This window comes from Pelodiscus sinensis, chromosome 7, assembly GCF_052426305.1.
Source record: "Pelodiscus sinensis isolate ZL-2025 chromosome 7, ASM5242630v1, whole genome shotgun sequence".
NCBI lineage: Eukaryota > Metazoa > Chordata > Testudines > Trionychidae > Pelodiscus > Pelodiscus sinensis.
This window is the reverse complement of record NC_143058.1, coordinates 51,071,789-51,093,736: the sequence shown is the minus strand read 5'-3', so window position 1 is coordinate 51,093,736 and position 21,948 is coordinate 51,071,789. Positions and strand designations below refer to the sequence as shown.

The following is a 21,948-nucleotide window of genomic DNA, read 5'->3' as shown; positions in this document are numbered from 1 at the left end:
TTCTGCATTTAAAAGCTAGGGCCAGGATTTAGATGTACTCTCCAAAATCTGCTTGTGGCCACACAGAGGGCCTTAGACTCCTGACTAAGAACCACTGCTGTAGTCTACCTGGCCTGGAAGAATGTTCTTTCCATTCTTCTATCCACAGAATACCTAACAGAGATCACTTATCTCTGGATGGTTAGAGAAATCTTCATGGGTATACTTGATGACTGTGTATATTGGGCTGAGGAGCCATCCTCAGAAATATTACATATAGGTCTGTTCCATTTGACCAGCTAGATCTTAAGCAATATTTTCTGCAGTTGTCATGCTGAGAACTTCATAAAGATTGAACTTTTCTAGTGCTGTGGAATTTTTCTGGTCCTCTTTAATTTGGTCACAGCACGCCCATCCATTTCTGCCCCCAGCGGCATAGGATGCAACTAGTCCTTTCTTTTGATGGTCACAACCTATCAATTCTTCTCTCCAGTTTGTACATTCTTTGGTCACTAATTCTGAACTAAACTTTTCTACTTAGCTCTACCCCCTCATTAAGAGGGAGGGACTAACCACCCAAACTTCAAAATCTGGGACTGATCACATACCAAAAGGGCCCAGCCATGTAGTCTCCACAGACACACACTTAGGCTGTGTCTAGACTACATGCCTCTGTCGAGGGAGGCATGTAGATTAGACAGATAGGCAAAGGGAAATGAAGCGGCGATTTAAATAATCGGCTCAGCGCGCTAGTCTGGACGCTCCCCTGCTGACATCAGAGCCCTTTGTCGGCAGCCCTGTTATTCCTCGTGGGATGAGGTTTACCGGGGCTGCCAACAAAGGGCTTTGATGTCGGCAGGGGAGCGTCCAGACTAGCGCGCTGAGCTGACAAACAGCTGATCAGCTGTTTGTCGGCTCAGCGCGGCAGCCATGTAAATTTAAATGAAGCCCGATTATTTTAATCACGGCTTCATTTCCCTTTTTCGAATACACAAATCTATATGCCTCCGTCGACGGAGGCATGTAGTTTAGACGTGCCCTTACAGACCTGTCTCACTTGGCCTGTTCAGGGGCTCCAAACCTCATCCACATGGCCTTTGTGGAAAACAAACAGACCAAACCAAATATGAAATTCACCAAGTCCCTTTATCTCCAACCCACTGCTGTACCCTACAAAACAGCCCTTTGCTCTTGCTCACTTTCCAGATTTAAAGGTGTAATTTTAACTCTTGCCATGGATAACTGGGTATTATTTCTATTTTTTCTCTCTTGAACAACTACCCATAAAGTTGCATAGGGGACAGGCACATTGATGCCCCATGGCCTAGTGTAGGTTGACAGCTGGGACAGCAGCCAATATATTGCCCAGCTCAGGTGAAGGTGACGTGATGGTTAAAACCTCTCCTGTTGGACTATGCAGGCACTGCCAGATTTAAAGGCAAAAAATCCCTGCTGTGCTCTGACTTTATTCTCTGGCTCTCTGTACTGGTTGTGCTACTCCTGACACAGGACAGGAGTGAGGTGAGGGGTGGCTACCTGTGTGGCGAGTGGTATGCTGCTATGTTCAGTGAACTGTTTCAAAACCAGACATTGTCTTATGTGTGTTAATGAAATAACTAGCTGTTTTAACTATTAGGTACTGAGTCATAAAATCCTAGGAGTTAGCAAGAGACCTATTAGATCATCTAGGCCAGCACCCTGCAAATACAGGATTTTTCCATTACACATTTTTCTAGTGGCTTGCCCAATTGAGTTTTGAATGGCCTAACCAATGTGATTGACACTGAATCCTTCCTCAGCTGAAAATGTTCATTTCATAATTTCATTGTTACTGTTAGATCCTTTAAAAGTTCTTCCTCCTTGATGTTTACACTCTTCAGGGATCTGTCTTCGTAGTGCTATCCTCTTTTGTCATGATTGAAACTGGGCGCATTTAATTGCTTTTTTCCTGAGCCCTCTTTTGTTGCTTTTCTGGGAATTCCCTCCCATTCGAGGCCCTCGCCAGAATTTGGATAGCACAAAAGGTGCTTACAGCCTCATTTGAGTCACCTCCCCTTGTGCTGCACATTCTGTGTCAGACCTTCCTGGGTGAATGGCACAAAATCCAAGCTAGCATTTAGATCAATTGCCTCATATTTTGTTAATCAAGATCTCCTTTTCCTCTCTTTCAGGGTATGTCTAGACTACAGAGCTTTTCTGGGATACTGGAGGTATCCCAGAAAAGCTCTGCTGCATCCAAGGAATACATCTGCTTTTCTGAAAAAAATATCAGAAAGGTGGACGCGTTATGTTGGCATTCCTGTAAACCTCAGTTCTACGAGGAAGAGGGGATGTTCTGAAAGAGGGTTTTTTTTCTGACATTTGGCCCCATGTAGACGGGTCAAATGTTGGAAAAGCGTCTTTCGGAAGAAAAGCAGAAAAAGATACGCACATTGTGAACTGCAATGTGCGTATCTTTTCCCAACTTTTCTTTGTAGTGTAGACACAGCCTTAATCAGTCTCAGGGCCTGAGCCTTTTAATACATGCAAAATGGATTTATTAGTATGCACTACAAGCTCATAAGGTGCTGAATCAGACAAACTAGACCACTGTACAGTTCTACTCTTCAGTACTACATAAGGATTGCTCCTTCTGTTTCACATACTCCATGCTCAGTCATCAGGGAAAGATTAGGAAGACACAGAGGAAAGATGCAATTTAGGTTTTTCATAGCTGCTGTATTTAAATCTTAGAAATCAGCTTTCCCTGTTGTCAGTGTTGTGTTTTGGATGCTTGCCAATGGGGCTGCTATAAATATTGTAAACAAAATAAGACAGGAAATACTTTCTCCCTTTTTTCCTGGCCCACATGCACACAGTAGTAGCTGTTTCCACACTGTTTATCAGAGTTCAAAGCTTCCTGTTCACAAATCAGTCACTTCCAGCTCCTGGCTTGCAGTCATTTCAAGTCATGGGTTCCATCATACCGCTATGTTCCGTTTGTATAAAAACTGTTCATGCAACTTGTCAACTTTCATTACAGAAAAGCAGCATTTTTGTATGTAACAGTGTAAAACAGGGTAGCTTATTTTGCCTTTGCAGCATAGGGTGGAATTTTCAAAAGAACAAGGAGCTTAGGAGCACAAGTCCCATTGATATTTCTCTTCTCCCACCCTGCATTTGCCTTCCTAGGTCACTGATGCTTCTGCATGTTCTTTTCCCTCCTTCTCCCACTTGCTACTTTGTCCTACAGAATTCCATTCTGACAAATACTTTGAGTAAATAACTTTTCCTTATTGAGTATAGTTTCTACATTCTAGCTCAATGGGAAATTTCCAGCTTATTTCTTTGAATTTTCTAGGTGCAGTCTGGAAGGTCTTTTTAACACCAGCACTGTATGGGCTCAATCTTAGTTCAGTCACATTTAATAGGTTAGCTAAGATTTTATAGCTATCTTTTGCCATGGTATAGTGCCAAGAAGTGCTTTGAACTCGACTCTGTCACAGGTCATGGCAAAGGATAGTCCCAAACAACAAAATATTAATAAACCTGACTAACACTTGCCAATAGGGATGTTCAGCTTCCCTCCTCCAGTTCTCCACCCTCTCTGCTTCTGCACTTGGTGGCCAGGGTCTGGTTGATGAGCTACTTCTAGGGATAAGAATACCACAATCACAAGATGGGCCCATTTTCCTTTCCTGATACCAGTCTACCAATCGGCTTTATGTGGGAGTCCAAAGGTTTCCTTTACTTGAAGATAGTGATTCTTACTGATTGGTATACAGTAGTATAGGGCCTTCACAGAACTTAGGGATCATACTGACAAGTAGCCAAATGCCATTGGACCCCAGCTGTTTAAGTGTCTTTCATGGTCTAATTAGAATCCTAGACTAATGGTATGTTAAGTTCTGTAAGTGCACACAGCACTTCACAGAACATGGTTTAAGGACATCAAGGCAAGGATTTTCCATAGAAAGTGTCATTTAGACATTGAATATATAAGGGTTGATGTAGCAAAGCACTTAAATGTGTATTTAAGCATATGAGCAGCCCCATTAAAGTTAAGCATGTGCGTTCATGCTTTGCTGAATTAGGGCTTAAGAGACTAATATACCTTCTCTCAAATCACGCTGTATATTTATCATGTGTTGCGTGACCACAAGGATTGTTCCTCACAGCATTATGGCATACAGTTGTTAGGCAACTGTAGGTTTGTGATTTGTTCAGATTCATAATAAAGGTCTTGGCATAAATACAGTATAAGTACTACCGAAGAGGCTTGCCTAAAAGGCAGCCCACTTACAAAATCTGGATCTGACATACTCAGTAAGCATCTGACATACTCCATATATTTCCTTCATGAAACCAGGGTGGAAACATTGTGCAGTAAGTCAGTCAGTTCTATGGCATCTGAGTTTGAGCCTCTGCTTCATTGGGTTGTGGCTTGAATGTTTTGGTCCCCTTGGAATTGTTGATCAGATGACATTTGAGTTTCTCGCTCTGTTTGACATAGTCACTCGTATTATTTGGACATTGGATAGCAAGTCGATAAACAGAAGAGATCATTCTGTAGAAGCTGTCAGTGAAAAACCTTGAGACGAAAGCTTTCATTTGCATAAGCTATAAACCAAGCCCCCCCCCCCACTCCGTTTTCAAGTGTAGTTTTCCTATGTATTTGAAAATAGTTTGCCATTTATTGGAGTCATTTCTTGATTCAATCTCTAAGTCTAGAGCCATCACTTAGCCTTGCACAGAGATTTGAATAAAGACGCTAATTATCTTACCCATTACAAAGAGAGCTTCCCCAAATATCACCTCTAATATCATTAGCTCACAGACATTTACCTCGTCCCCTTCCCCCCCTCCTTCCTGCTTCTGTTCTGAAATTTGATTTGTCCTTTTCATATGTGTTCACTTTTTTTTAAAATTGTATCCTTTGGTATATATGGTTGTGACAATTTTCTTCCACTATTTGATCTGAGGAAGTGGGTCTGGCCCACGAAAGCTCATCACCTATTAAACCATCTTGTTAGTCTTTAAAGTGCTACACAGTCCTGTTTTTTGTTTCAGCTGCACCAGACTAACACGGCTACATTTCTACCACTATTGCACAGAGATATGAGCCTTCAAAAATTATGTGCAAAATAACCTTCTGTGAACTGTTATATGTGGCAAAGCCCCATTCCATACCTTCAGTTTATCTGGTACATATAGGAGATTTCTAGTCTCCTTATCCATGTAGCCTCCAAAAGTTGCTGGCCATACCTCTGAAGTTTAATGATAACAATTAAAGTTGCCTATTCTGATTCATGATTTAACAGAACTATCCTAAAAGTTTGGAGACTACTCTGTGATACACAGTCTGTCAGCCTTTGCAGTACTAGCTTTTATATATAGTTAAACACTTGCTCGGTCATTGTTTACTTGCACATGAAGAATATAATTTTCAACCCCCTCCAGCCTCTGGGCAAGCAGAGTCTGCAGAAATCCTTTTGAAATGGAGGTTAGACTATTGAAATATCTGATGTCATGGCATGATGTCAACTGAGAGAGTAAAACCATCATGCAGCATGCGGGATGCACGTGAACATTTTCATCTTTTTTCAAAACCAAAGGCAGATCCTCATTCCATAATCACAGATATTAGCAATGTAGGAACTACTGAGCAAGAAATGCTTTTGTCAAAAAGATTACAATGACTGTTCCTTGCATCCTAACACTAAGGAATAATTCTGTGCAGGCTCAAACTCTGAACTACTCAGACAGATCAATTCTCTTCCAAGAAATACCATCTGAGAAATCAAAACTAAGGTGTGACAGGCTGGTGTCACTGATGATCCCTTGGGGGTGATTTCTGGAGTGCCGACAAGGCCGCTGCCACCTTCCTTTTTGCTCTCTGGAGCTTCTTACCTCCCGATCCTGCTGGGCCAACTCCCCGGTCTCCCACAGCCAAGGCACAGAGCTAAGAATCATGCCCCCTCACCGCTGAGAAGCAGTACAGACACTGAATCTCTTCAGATCCAGAGGAAAATATAGTTTTGGGCCCAGCTTCCTGGGATACCACTCCCCAAATGGGATCAAAGCCCCCATCGAATTGTTTGGGTCAGCCCCGTTTACAATGAAAGGGGGAATGTAAACACTGATTGCTCCTCCAGGTAACACTTATTTATACTATGCTCGATAGAAATAAAAGTCATTTTATTAAGTACAAGCAGTAGGATTTAAGTGGTAATAGGTGAGAACAGGGAGAGCAAAGTAGATTACAATCTCAAAGTAGCAGAAAATGCTTAGTTACTTCTACACTAAAACTCCAGTACAAACTTACTACAAACTCACCCTAAAACTCTTTCTTTTCTCGCCAAGCCTTCCAAAGCAGGGCAGTTTCCTTTTTCCTGGGGTCTCTGGTTCCCTCCCTTGAGTATGCCCCACTAGCCAGCCCTAAGACCCAGACTCCTACTTTCCTATTGTTTTTACAGACTCCCTCCTTGTATAGGAAGTCACCAGGCCAGTTAGACTAAAAGGACTTGAAAAGAGATTATTTAACAGTTAGTCATCAAGATATTGGAGGTAACACCCGTGAGGGCTTTCACTCACACATTTAAAAACCCTAAAGCCTCAGTTCATTTACAGGATGTGCAGGCTGCTCTCTCCCTTCTGCTTTAGTGATGACTGCATGGTCTTCCATCAGAACATTTCACAATAAAAACTTCAGCCTGAAGATAAATTTGTTAGCCTGAATGCAGGGCTGAAATAACACAAAAAAGTAGTTAGGAGGAAATGATGCTCTAGAACTGAGGGGGAAAATATCTTAATTTTGAGCAAGTATGTTTCCTGTAGTTGAAGAGTTAGAGGAAGTAAATGACTTCAGGTATCTCGGCAGTTACATCTCGGCGGACAGCAACATCGACAAAGAGATCTCCACTAGAATTGCCTTGGCAGTGCAAGCCTTCCAAAAGCTTGACAACATTTGGAAGTCTTCACTGTTGCAGACCAGGACTAATCTGAAGATCTGTAGGTTGAATGTGCGCTCAGTCCTGCTGTATGCCGTAGAGACTTGGAGGACTAACAAGAAGATTGAGAGCAGACTCGGAGGCTTTGAAGGATGGTGCCTTCGTCGTATCCTCAGAGTCTGCTGGGAACAGCATGTTACCAACAAGGAGATAAGCCAACGCACTGGCATCAACAATGTTGTGGACAAGATCAAGCAGAGACGCTGGAGATGGCTGGGGCATGTCCTTCGGATGAGCACTCAGATGGACTCCACCTGAAAAGCGTAAAAGAGGGAGGCCGTTGGGCACCTGGAGAAGGACTGTGGAGGAGGACATGAAAAGGAAGGGCACGACCTGGGAAGAAGTCAGCCAGCTTTCTCATGACTGTGAAGGCTGGAGAAGATTCATTGGCACCTTATGCTCCATCAGGAGTGAAGAGGACTAATAACAAATAATAATGTTTCCTGTGGATCATAACTCTTGAATGTGAGGTCAGAACCCACTCAAAAAATGGTGCAAACCTGCTGCCATAGGGATACCCAAATATTATGAGTGTGCTCCATCTAATGCTAGTGTGGTGAGGAGAAGGAATTGTTACATACAGACTGAGCTTCATGGTAAAAATGTGAGCCAAGTCGAAAATCTGGACAAAATCCAGTCACTTTATAATCAAGGATTTCTGATTTTAGATGATAAAACACCCTTTTATCTTAGGGATAGAAAGAAAAATAAATTTGTTCATCCAATAGCCACCAGAAATGGTTACTCAATTTGTGTGTCTTTGCATCTTTCCCAGGGCAGTTTGTTTATACAAGTGATGTCCCTGCTCTCTGGCTTGTATTTACGGCCTTATTTATATGAAGCAGTAATGCAGAATATAGGGGTGTGATATTCGTAAACTGGACTAACATGGTGCATGTTAACTGGTCTGTGTAGTCCTTGGTGGTGGTGACTAGAGAGTCCCTAGTGTGCCTTATCCTGCTAGAGAATAAACACATCGATCGAACTAGGGGATCAATAATAAAAGTACAAAGCTTTAAAAATGATGTGTATACTAATTTTACAGAGAATAAAGCAGATCCTATTTAGAAAAAGAATTTGGGGAAGTATGTGGGGAAAAAAAATCTCATTACAGTATCTGAAAGCCACCAATCCCTCTAATTTTTTGGATGCCTACATAGAAATAAAAGATAGCTAAAGGGTTCCTTTCCCTTTCCCTTCCCCTTCCCCTTTCCCTTCCCCAAAAATGAAATTAGTAAACCCAGAAAGCCCTATAAATAGTGCAGATTGCAATACCTTTAGTTAAGATTTCATGGGACTCTTCAGTTGCAAATCACTTTGTTAACTTAAAGTATTAAAATTTTCCATGCCAGTTGTCTGCTTCAGGGTGAATTTGTGCGGGGAAAGTTTCAGCCAAAACAGGGAAGCCATTTTTGCGAATGAGGCTAGGAGGAAGTGCTGTTTTTTAGTCACGTTTAAAAAAAATCTGGTGACCCTTTCTTCGAGAAGTACTAGCATCTGTAGGCTTAGTAGCAGGGGCTTGAGATTTGGTGGGTGGTCACTTTGTCAGAGGTTTCTTTTACCAACCTCATGAAGGTTCATCCAGATCTAGCAGTTCTAAACTCTGAATAACTTGACATCATGCATGTTCAATCCAGACATGCTAAGAGTAACCGCTTAATTCTCTGAGGAACCCACCTGCACTGAGTCTGTCCCCTCACCACTCCTGTGTGCTGATTGGGAACTTCACATGAGACCCCTCTCGCCCCCAGAGCAGTTCAGAATGTTTCTGGGGATGCAGATGGTGAGCAGTGCTTTCTCAACACAGAGACATCATACCAGCCCCATTGTGTTCTTTATTGATTTTGCTAGCAAATCTGTGTTGAGAGTTCCTATTCCTACAAATCTGAACTCAAGGCTAAATTCAGATCAAACTAAACTTAAATAGGACTTGTAATTTTTTTTTTGCTGAGAATTCTTAACATATTCTGGGATATATATTCATGTGCATGAAAAATTAAGGGCAAAAAAGGCTTTCTTTTTCTTTCTATATTTTCTTCTGAGGGCCGCACAATTTTATCAACTCTGCAGTTAAACAGGTTTTCTTCTGACAGTTACACATACAATATCCTGTAGTTAGTTAATGCTGAAACCTTAGCTGTGAAATTCTTTTTCTTGATACTTTAGAATGATCTACCGGCTTGTACAGCTGTAATAATCCAGCAGTTAAGCATGTACTAGTACAAATCTTCTCCATTGTTTTGGAATAAAAATCTTGTTGAATTCCTAGAAGGTGTGAAAGACAAACCAATACCATTACATGTTTCCTTAGTCTAGAAAGGGCATTGTAAAGTTTGCTGTCGAAGCTAGAAAAGGGAAATATGGAAAATGCATCCTGAAGTTGCTACTGCAAAGCAGAATTAGTAACAGCTAATTCACCAGCATTGAGAGAGAAAAATATTTTAAAATAGTTAATTTTCTCTGCAGAATTTTTTCCAGAAGCATTTGTACTAGCTTCCTCTTTCCTTCTCCAAGAGTAGTATAGAAGGCTACTAAAACCTGTATCAGTGTAAGAGTTCAGTACAGTCACCAGGGGAACAAGAATGTATAAACAGTATCATTGCTTGGCAAAGCTACAGACTATCCTTCCCCCACTTTACTGCGTAGCTTTTTTATGTGATGTGACCATCTGAATTTTCTCAGATGAGGAGGTTTATAGAATGCAGGGGAAAAGAAGCTCATGGGAAAATGCCTTTTATAACCTTTTCCCTGTTACTTTTCTTGACTTGTTTGGATTTTTATTCTTAACTGCATAAAGCATATCTGACATAGTATATGATTATTAATTACTCAGTTACTATCTTGATGCGTAAGTCCAGCAAAAATTACTTCAGAAAATGACATCACAACAGTTACTGATTGATTGGGGGGAGGGGGAGAAGAGCTCTAAAATAAAAAGGCTAATAATAGAAAAGAGATATAAACTTAGGCATGTGAGCCTTGGATGCTGAGAACTCATTTCTATCTGCCATAGTGCAGTTTACATAAATCATTGATGATCATCCCGGAGGTTTTTTTTTTTTTTTTTTTTTTTTTTTTAAATCATCTTACTTTTTGTTTTATAAAAAAATATTTCTTAAATGTTTCTCCCTCCTCCCATAAAATAATTGCAAGACTGGTTTATTAGTTTAAAGGATAAGCTGAAATGAGGCCATTTATAGGAATTGTCTCAGACCTTTAGAAAACTGGATTACTGATTATCATTTATAGATGGCCCTTGTTAATTGTTTTAAGTTTCCAAGGCTGATTGTGCCAAGAAAGTGTAGGAGACTTAGCCTTTGTAGTAACTAAGACAGAGTGTAATTACTGGAACATTTTTTTCCTAACTTGCATACAGCTCAATAAATCATATAGTAGCATTAGCACTTCATTTAGTAGAGGCTAATGGACAGCACTCTAATGGTGCAGGCCAAGAGCCAAATGTTGGATTTTATTTTTGGGGGTGAGAGGGAATGTTATTTGGGCACTTTGCATGAGCTCTAAAGTCAGCTTAAAATAATAGTAATAATATGTTTGTTACTGAATTATTTGGCACAGAATTCAACATTAAACTACCCTGTACATTGTACTCTACAGAATACAAGCGTTGTGGCTTAAAATGTATTCTACAAATGCCTTTAGAGTGGCATCCTTCCATGCACATTATTAAGTTGTAACAGATACACATCTTTAAACCACTATTTATTTTAGAAAGTCACATCACAGTTTAAATATTATTCTCAAGTTGCTTGTAGTGCTGTGTAAGTCTCCTTAAACAAACCCAGGGCAGTGTCCCTGTGTGTGATCACTGGTGCATGCCCAGGTGAAAAACAGTCACATGGGAACTGGTATACAGAGAATGGTTTCCATGCTGGGTCTGTCAGCAGTTTTGAGTCTTTCCCAGGATGGAGCAGATAGATGCAATGAGGGAAACTTGTGAATTTACCCACACTCCAAAACACCTTTGGTGAAGGTCACAATATTGTCACTCAGCCATGCTACTGAATATTAATAGAAAAGATCTTAAGGAAAAAATAAATGTTACCAATCTGTTTTTTTTAAAAGAAAGGAAGATAATTAAAAATTCAAACCAAAAGCTGACTTTTTTCCTAATGATTTTGTGAGTTACAGTAACCTTAAAAATTCCCCTTTAATCCCACTGAAGTTAATCAACTCTCTGTTTTGTTGTGCTTTATTCCTCACACCTCCAAATTTAACATCCTGATACTGTACAGTAGCTATTTTATATTTTTTCTTTAATGCTAGTTTTCATCTCTTATAAAGTTTATTTACTATATCTTTTTTTTGGTATTTCCAATCTTCCTTGTCTCTCCATTGTATTTGTTTGTGATGTTCTTATTTTCATTCAGAAATGGCTTTTTAGATAATCAGAGCATAGATTAATCCCAAACTAAGTTTTTATTTGGATGATTTTCACTTCTTCAGTGGTTGGTTAAAGTTACGATCCACAAATCTGAAGGTGGGATGGAAGGAGTGAGCCAAAATCACTATTAACACATTCCTTATCAAGTTGTGTTCTGCCCCTCTCTATAGAAAATCAGAGAGGTAGTTGTGTTGGTCTATATCTGCAAAAACAACGAGGAATCCCATGGCACCTTAGGGCACCTCTACACAGCTGGGCTTCACTTGAAATAAGCTGCGCAAATAGAGCTACGTCAATTGCATTGCTTATTTTGAAATAGCTTAATTCACGTTTTAATGCTGTCTACACAGCAGTTATTTTGAAATAAAGCACTCTTCTTCCAACTTCCCTTACTCTTCATAAAATGAGGGTTATAGGAGTCAGAGTAAGAAGTCCTCCAACTTGATAATATTTTGACATGATGTCAAAATACCTGCCGGCTGTGTAGACATGGACTATGTTATTTCGAAATAATGCTAGTTATTTTGAAATAATGTTGCTGTGTAGACTTAGCCTTAGAGACTAACAGATTTATTAGGGCTTTCATGGGTAAAACCCACTTCATAGATGAATTGGAGTGGAAGTTACAGAAGTAGGAATATATATAAGGAAGAAGTTGATTGCGTTAATGAAGCTAATCAAAGCAGAGTGGAAGTGGGTCATTCACAGCATTTGGTCTAGAGCTGTGAATATTCAGAGTGGAGAAACTGCCTTTGTAATGTGTTGACCAGTTGAGAGCCTTATTCAGTCCTAAATTGATAGTGTTGAATCTGTAAATGAATTCCAGTTCAGATGTCTCCCTTTGAAACCAGTTACAAAAGGAGACATGTGAACTGAAATTCATTTACAAATTCAACACTTTCAACTTAGGACTGAATAAGGATCTCAACTGGTTAAGGCAGTTTCTCCTCTCTGAATAGTCACCTGTCCAGAGCAAATGCTATGAATTACCCATTTCCACCCTGATTTGATTAGCTTCATCAACACAAGCAACCTCTTCCTGATATATATACTTCTGCTTCTGTAACTTCCACTCCAATTCATCTGGTGGGTTTTACCCACAAAAGCTTATAAATCTGTTAGGGTACGTCTACACTACAGAGTTAATTCGAAATAACAGACATTATTTTGAATTAACGGTAATAGCTATCTACACATACAAACTGCTATTTCGAAATTAATTCGAAATAGAGGAGCCCTTATTTTGAATTAGGTAAACCTCATTCTACGAGGAATAACACCTAATTCGAAATAGCTAATTCGAAATAAGTGCTGTGTAGACACTTATTTTGAATTAGAGGGCCTCCAGCCATTCCCAGCCATTCCCAGTTCCCCCTGGTGGCTATGCTGGGCCAAACCAGGAAAACTCCTCTCTTCTCCCCCAGCCCCGGGGCCCTTAAAGGGGGAGACTCTGGCCACTGGGCATGTGCAAGAGCCAGGCCTGCCAGTAGCAGCAGACCCTCAGGCAGTTGCCAGAGGATGGCAGCCAGTGGCAGCCAGCTCTCCAATGCCCAGTCCCCCAGCACCCAGGGGCCAGCCAGGGACTGTAGATGGCACGCACTCTCCTGGACTAGTGCGGAGGTCACTGACCTCATTGAGGTTTGGGGGCAGGCCCCCAACGTCCATGATCTCTGTACTAAGCAGAGGAACGTGGCTGTCTATGGCTGCATGGCTGCCACCATGGCCAGGAAAGGCCACAGGCGCACCCAGGAGTAGGTGCACCTGAAGGTTAAAGAGCTGCGGCAGGCACACACCAGGGCCACCAACGGTGGTGCCGCAGCAGGGGCTGCCACCTGCCCCTACTTACCCGCCCTCAATTGACTCCTGGGGGGTGAGGTGGTCCGTGCCAGCCCGGGAGGCAGAGAGCCGGGACCGGAGGGTCCTGACCCGGGCACACCAGAGGGGCCACCACCAGCTGTTCCAGCATGTGACGCTGTCCACACTGCAGGAAGTCAAAGGGAGAACACTCTCCTTTTGACTTCCCTTACTCCTCTTGGAAGCAGGACTATCGGCATCGACCAGAGTGCCCCTCTCAGATCAAATTAGCGTGTCTTCACTAGGCCTGCCAATCTGAACTCTGGATATCGACAGCTGCAGTTTCAATCTTCTCCGTAGTGTAGACATACTCTAAGGTGCTACAGAACTCCTCATTGTTTCCTCTCTGTAGAATCATTCCCACAGATTATTCAAATAACATCAATATGTAAAAAGTACTCTTACATGCAATGCAACCCAATTGTATGCCTGTGGACTTTTCCCAGGATATCAGTGTTCTGTCTGCAGCTAACCATGTTGCCTTTTTCTTTCTGAACAACTGTGTAAAGAAGAACAGGCAGAGCTGAACAAAGCTGAACAAAGACTACAGTAATAGGCTGTTGCTGGAAGTAAACTGAAATCTGACCCCTCTGAGTGTATAGTGTATATGGGTGTGTCTAGACTACATGCCTCCGTCGACGGAGGCATGTAGATTAGCCAGATCGGCAGAGGGAAATGAAGCCGCGATTAAAATAATCGCAGCTTCATTTAAATTTAAATGGCTGCCCCGCTCTGCCGATCAGCTGTTTGTCGGCAGATCAGGGCAGTCTGGACGGGACGCGCCGACAAAGAAGCCTTTCTTGATCGGCACAGGTATGCCTCGTGAAACCAGGTCTACCTGTGCCGATCAAGAAAGGCTTCTTTGTCGGCGCGTCGCGTCCAGACTGCCCCGATCTGCCGACAAACAGCTGATCGGCAGAGCGGGGCAGCCATTTAAATTTAAATGAAGCCGCGATTATTTTAATTGCGGCTTCATTTCCCTCTGCCGATCTGGCTAATCTACATGCCTCTGTCGACGGAGGCATGTAGTCTAGACGTACCCTATGAGACTGTTGCTGGAAGGATGGGAAAGATTATGAAGGTCAGAGCAGATGAACCATCATAGAATCATAGAATCATAGGACTGGAAGGGACCTCGAGAGGTCATCAAGTCCAGCCCCCCGCCCTCAAGGCAGGACCAAGCTCCATCTACACCATCCCTGACAGATGTCTATCTAACCTGTTCTTAAATATCTTCAGAGAGGGAGATTCCACCACCTCCCTTGGCAATTTATTCCAATATTTGACCACCCTGACAGTTAGGAGTTTTTTCCTAATGTCCAATCTAAACCTCCCCTGCTGCACTTTAAGCCCATTACTCCTTGTCCTGTCCTCAGAAACCAAGAGGAACAAATTTTCGCCTTCCTCCTTGTGACACCCTTTTAGATATTTGAAAACCGCTATCATGTCCCCCCTTAATCTTCTTTTTTCCAAACTAAACAAGCCCAGTTCATGAAGCCTGGCTTCATAGGTCATGTTCTCTAAACCTTTAATCATTCTTGTCGCTCTTCTCTGTACCCTTTCCAATTTCTCCACATCTTTCTTGAAATGTGGCGCCCAGAACTGGACACAGTACTCCAGCTGAGGCCTAACTAGTGCAGGGTAGAGCGGCAGAATGACTTCACGAGTTTTGCTTACAACACACCTGTTGATACAACCTAGAATCATATTTGCTTTTTTTGCAACAGCATCACACTGTTGACTCATATTCAACTTGTGGTCCACTATGACCCCTAGATCCCTTTCTGCCATGCTCCTTCCTAGACAGTCGCTTCCCATCTTGTACGTATGGAACTGATTGTTCCTTCCTAAGTGGAGCACTTTGCATTTCTCTTTATTAAACCTCATCCTGTTTACCTCTGACCATTTCTCTAACTTGCTAAGGTCATTTTGAATTATGTCCCTATCCTCCAAAGAAGTCGCAACCCCACCCAGTTTGGTATCATCTGCAAACTTAATAAGCGTACTCTCTATCCCAATATCTACAACATTGATGAAGATATTGAATAGTACGGGTCCCAAAACAGACCCTTGAGGAACTCCACTTGTTATCCCTTTCCAGCAGGATTTAGAACCGTTAACAACCAGCCCAGAGCAATAACATTGCTACCCTTTGCATGAAATTGAACTGTCCCATAACTTTTACTCTAAAGTGTGCAATAATTCCCAGTGTGCCAAGAAAGGTATTTGTCTAACACATTAGTTAGATATTTGTGTTGTGGACACAAGAGTTGGGTGAAGACTAGTTCTATGCAGTTATGAATGCATGGTTTGGGTAAGAAATAGTCTCTAGTATTTTGCTGGGTTAGTAAGGACTACAACATGGCTAAAACAGAACAGCCTGTGAAGTGAAAGGAGCTTTGAGTGAGCAAGGACTGCAGGATTTGAATTCATAGACCTGAATTCATAGACCTATCTATCTGTGCAAGCATTCACCTACACACACAGTAGACCCAACAGTAGTGGCTACGGTATGTTTATCTCAACAATCATTTAAACTATGGATAGGCCTCATATTTGTGTTCAGCATGCTCTGTGAATATTGTTTCTCATTCCTGAATTCACAGATTTAATACTTCTAGTGTATTTAATGATGTGTAATTGTATGCAGCACTCAGGGGCAAAATTCTCCCTGGAAAAGAGCACCCCTGAAATCCAATGTTAGCCCACAAAATAAAACTTAAGTTTATGCTGACCCTGTGCAAAGATTTTCCCTACAAAAGACAAGGGAGCTTAATACACGGAAATAGATCACTTGTTACATATCTCTTTAAGGACAAACCAGTGTCAGGATGTCTTTCAATCAATGATCATTCATATTCCTTTCTGGTTTTGATGCTGCATACAGCTTTAACTGAATAAAGGTGTGCATGGTTTACTGGGAAATATAAGCCATAGAGCAGGAAAATCCATGATGCATCCTTAATAGCAGCACTAGCATCCTTCCCTTGCACAAATAAGCATCCTGTGCTACTTGGATTTATTAGCGCTTTCTCACTGTTTCTTTTTCCACAGCACCGTAAAGCTGTCTCTGCACCTCAGCATTCAATAGGGTGGTTTTAAAGTTATTACGCTCAAACTCCGACCTCTGGCTCTCCTTGGAACGTAGATGTCTTTATTATATGAATAAATATTTCTGTTATAGGGCTTGTTCTCTAGGCCATGTTGTTTCAAGATGGTTACTAAATTCCATTTAAGATATTCTGCCAAATCTGTTTAGTTTTTCAAGCCCACGTGAGATTGTTATGACTAAACCTGAATAAACAACCTAATTTCAGAAAGCACCATTTTCCACATTAGAAGGATTACTTAGTAAGTGATATTAACTTTTGTTTCTTTGTGATGTAAGCAGCAGGAAAACAACTTTGCTGCAGGCAGTTTGTTCTCATTTGGAGGACTTACAGTAGATTTTATTTGCTTACAAACAATCCAAACAGCAAGCCAGAATGAAGTGTAAGTATGAATTAGTTCACTTTGCAACTTTTATTAAGCAATTCTGAATTGACTAAAACTAACACAAGTACAATAATATGTTACATTAATATAATTTTCTGATTAATTAAAAGCCAAATGCTAATGTTCACATTCTGAGCACATTTACCCCTGCACACTTAGGCTACGTCTACAATGTGTAGACATCAAAAAATGAGGTTTACAGGTTCTTGCGGGAAAGGGATTTTCCCCCAACAAATGGCTCCTTCTACACAGGGCTTTTTATCGCAAAAACCTCTTCCACAAAAAGGATTGGAAGAAGATATGCAAATGAGAGTGAGAGATATGCAAATGAGTGCTCCATTTGAATTTCCTCTTCCACAAAAAACACACTCAGTGTAGATGTAGCCTCATTGACATTGGTGGGTTCTGAATGGGTGTTAACCAAGCACAGAGTTTGGCACTAGGCTTAAAATATTCTGTTTACAAAGGAAACAGTGTTTTCAGAAAAGAATGAGTAACATGATGCTTTTTAAAATTTCTGACATGTTGTTATAGAGAATATGTAAAGGGATACTACCAAATTTAAAATAAAAGATATTTTCCTATCTACTTTATTACAAGCATCTATTTGGATTTTAAACAGACACACACAAGTATGTAATCTCATAGTTAACATACAACTTGCTAACATCTACTCATAAATATATTAACTTACCCCCTACTAATTCAAGTCAGAAGAATATAGATTCTGCTGAAGAGGCACTGTAGTTACACCTTTTGCTGACCAGCCGTGACATTAGAAGTGGAGAAGCTGCATTTCTCAGAGTTGTGGCAGATGAGGAGGCATAGAAGGGACAGAGGGGACATCCAGGGCTGCTTGGAGAATCACAGACAAGGGTTCAGAAAGGCTAAAGGGGTGGGACACAGTGGGACATGGGCCCATGAGCAAGCAGCTGAATGAGAGTGGGAATTCAGGGTCACATGAAGACAGAGAAGGAGGGTGTCTGTAGATACACACAGAGACAAGGGAGTAGGAAGGTAGGAGGAGTGCAGGATCACATGAGGGCAGATGAGTGTGTATGTGGGGGGGGGGCCTGCAGGTCCACATTGAGACAAGGGGGGGAGGGGAGTGCAGAAACACATGGAGATGTAGGGAAGAGAGGTGTAAGGACACATAAGCCAAGGACAAATGTGCCTGAGACAGGCTGGGGAAGGTGCTCCAACTTTGTAACATTCCTGCCTTTCCCCAGAAAAATCTGTTCTATACTTTTCCCATCAACACACAACAACGCTCCAGTAGCACTAACAGGCTCCTTCCCACAATAGCATTTCTCTCCCTCAGTCTTCCATTACCTCCAACTCCAACCCCTCTCCCCAAGCCTTTACACTGCTTCAGAGGGGTGAGGGAAATATATATCTGTACTGAGTTTAAATGAATTATTACTCAAAGTTCTGTGTTGATACGCGTTGTAAGGGATCTATTTTATAACAAAAAATCCTGAATCTTTTTTATGTCTGTATTGTTATAGGCATACTTGCTGATGGATATTTTGAAATATATCAAAATAATTGAAATTGTCATGATTATATTGTGGTATTTACACAAAAAATATGCAGAATTTTAAAATACTTTTTCATTTTTTGGCTCACCATGATCTCCTAAGTGAAATCTTTTTTAGAATTTGGATGTTATCCAGTTGCACAACTATTTTTACGTTGCTAGCATTTGTGAAAATGCAGACAGGTGTCTGTATTGGTTCATTCACCCTATCAGAGTAGTTCAATAATTTTATATACTATACGGTCTGGAAGCTATGTATTCCTGTAATGCAGTTATAGACATTAGAGATGGAAAAGACCTTCTTGCATTAGGTCAGTCAGATATTTCCCAGGCTGGTGCAGGAATATTCTCCAAACTACATTTCAAGTATTGTCTAGTCTAGTTTTAAGCTATGTGGCTTCTGTCACTTTCCTTAGGATATTGTTCTGCTGCCTAATGCATTTCACTGCCAGGAAGTTTATCCTGATATTCATCTTAAATTTTTCTGTTCTTGATTTTATTCCTTTAATGTCAGAGTATTATACTAAATAATTATTCTTCTTTTGTGTTTATATCTTTCAAATATTTGTAGATCTATATCTCCACCAAACTGTGTATATTTCATTCAGTTTTTTCTCATAAATCATTCTTGTTGCTCCTCTCTGAACAATCTCTGCTTTGTCTCTTTTTCAGTATGGCTGGCTACATGGCGGCTAGTACTGAAAAGGGCGTTCCAGGTTTGGTTGCACTGATATCATTAAATGTGCTGCTCACTTTCTGCACTAAGACATGGTGCTTCTGTGTATTCTGCCAAAAATTGCCTTGACCTTTTTTAGCCATATCACATTATGAATTCCTTTCTTATTTGCTCTCTCTGACCCCCTACCTCAGGTGACTGATTCATTCTCACTGAGATCGAGTATATGGTAAATCATTTTTCTTGCACAGATACTAACTGCAATATTAAGAGAAATTTTACAACCACATTTTCAATACCTCTCTACACCTCTATTATTTTTTCTGTCCTGATTGGCATTTACAGCTCTTTGCAATGTGCAGATTTCATTCATGTGCTGTCTTCCACATTGTTAAGGAAAATGTTAAATAACAGGTTTGCATATTGTACAGCCAGCATAGAAGACACTTCTCCCCATTCTTGACATCACTTTGATTTGTCAATCAGTTCTGAGGCCACACAATTATCTTTCTATTGGAGTAAAATTTTCAAGTATGATTTAATGGGACAGTATCTAAAGCTTTTTTGAAATCCAGTTCTGTAACAGCTACTGTATTCCCTTTGTGCACTAATTGTATAATTCTGTCAAAAAGGCAATTAAAATGATTTGGCAGGCTTTATTCTTTATAAAACCATAAAGGTTGCCAATCCTCCAAGATTGGCCTGGAGTCTCCCAGAATCAGCATCAACCTCCTGGTGACCATTGAAAGATATCCTGGAGATTTTAATGGGCTATTTTAAGAAAATGACATTGTCATATTAGGGGAAATAAACCTCTCCTAGAATAGCTGCAGTCAAAGTTGGCAACCCTAAAAACCAAAGAACTTGTCCATGGTTCTATTATGCTCTAGAGTTAATGTTGTTTGTTTATTTTTAATACGTGTCTTTCTTTAGTTGGGTTAGGAAACCATGATGAAGTTAACAACCATTCATTTTATTACCTTCTTTTATTTACAAAACAGTATTATGTTTACTTTCCTCAGGTCATTCATTACCTTCTCAGTTGTTCATGATTTTAAAAGGGTGTACATTTGTCAGTAGTATGGCAAGTTTGTTTGCTAATTCCATTCAGACTAGCTAATTTGGGACTGTCAGTGATACATTTGAGCTACTTCTGTAACTGCATATCCTTATCGTAATTACAGAGGGTCTAAACTTTAACAAGCAAGCAAAGCCTGAGGAAAAGGGCCTTGGCTATGTGAAATTCCAAAGGCGCTGGCCCCTATAGCGGGAACAAAGCCTTCCCACCGGCCCAGCTTCTAGGTCTGGTGAACATAAGCAGATATCACACTGCTCCTCTCTTACCTGTTTTTGTCCAGTGAAATTCATACTCTGCATGATCCTACTGGCTACACCCCTAACACTCCTACACTTGTCTCATTCCCACGCTATGTGGAAACCAGACTGAGGGGCTCTTCTGTCTGTGCATGGCGATGCGGCATTTACCTGCACTCATGCTGTGACAGCTTGTCTGCCTGAGCTCTGGGAATACATTGTTTCCATAGCTTTGGGGATCACCTACTCAAATTTATGGAACTTCCCGATTTCCTTATTGTAATGCTGTGTATTTTTACACACACTCACCATGTCCTCCTTGTCCATTAGCCAATCCTCTTCCATCCATCCTTAGGCCTCTAGATCACCAGAATGTTCTCATTTCCTTCTGGATGGATGGAGGGTTGTGGTACTGGTTCCTGTTCTGCATAGCCAGGACAGCTGCAACCTGTTCTGATGCTGGCTCTGACATATACAAAGAGAGCTTTGGTTTACTTTAACTAAATTAGACTTATTAGTCCCCTTAGGGGAAGGAAAACTAGATGCTGGCAAGATCATGACCTGAATCTCATTACGGAATGCTTGGAATTGAAGGATTCCATAGGAGGGAAGCCTGCTGTAGCAGGCACCATGTGGCAGTGTGCCTAGTACAAGGAGTACCAAGGAGTTTATGTGAGGCAGGGGCAGCTAAGGACAGAATAACAAGGAAAACATTAAGAATAAAGAGCCCTGCCAATACCTAACCTGTGGCTGATGCAAAACAAGATCTCTTAGACTGATTAGAAGAAAAGGCAAACCCTGCATCAGCATCCAGGGCCCGATTGGGCCTGGTGAAGCAGAGGAATAAGTGGGAGTAACCATAACTCTGTGCAGCTGTGTAAACCCTCTCAAGCCTTAGATCAGAAGGCAGTTGAGAGTAGAAGTTGCATATCCTACATCCTCCCCCCCCTCCATCTCCTAGGACACAAGCGTGTAGAGGGGGCAAGGGTCGACAGCTTCCTTCTAACTAGGGGGGAGTGTGCAGAGGTGAAAATAAGCAGGTGTATCCTGGTGCACAGCGCTGGCAAGAGCTGGCTGATCTGCAGCAAAAGCCAGCAGGGAGCTATTTAAAGAGCTGCCAGGGACCCAGGTTGCAATAGGACAGTACCTGTAAGAAATTTTAAGTTACTTTCACTGCTGGGAGTGAGACTCTCCTATCTATGCTAGCCAATGGTGTGCTCTTAGTCCAAGGGAAGGAATATACTATGTCCAATAAAGGGTTATAGCAAATTATTGGTCCCCCAGCTCAGGAACAAGGGAATAAAGAGGTGAGCCTGCACTCTGATCAATGATATCCATCAACACCCCCAGAGAAAGCTGATTACCTAGTTACCTTTAGTTACCCCAATCAGGGTGGCAGGCTGGGTGAGCCAACTACCAAATAAGCCCATTCACTCAAGACTGATGAAGAGGCATAGGAAGGGCATTTTAGAGAACAGAGGAACAGGGCTCACTGAGTCCGGTCTCAGGCCTCTGGGAAGGGAGACCTCTGCTCCTCTCCAGAGGATATTGCAAGTTACTTCTGTTGCACAGGAATATGGAGATGTTGGTGGAGGACACTTAAATAAATGGCACAGTGTTACACTGCTGGTTTCGGAGGGTCTAGAAAGCAGAAATAAACCTCCACCCAGGGGCGGCCTGTACGTAAAGGCTGACTAGG

General features: G+C 41.4%; 1 protein-coding gene across 4 annotated transcripts in view; it reads left to right on the top strand.

Moving 5' to 3' along the window:
• PDE1A (phosphodiesterase 1A) overlaps positions 1-21,948 on the top strand; it is a 289,140-nt gene that overhangs the window by 89,734 nt on the left and 177,458 nt on the right. The window lies entirely within an intron of this gene.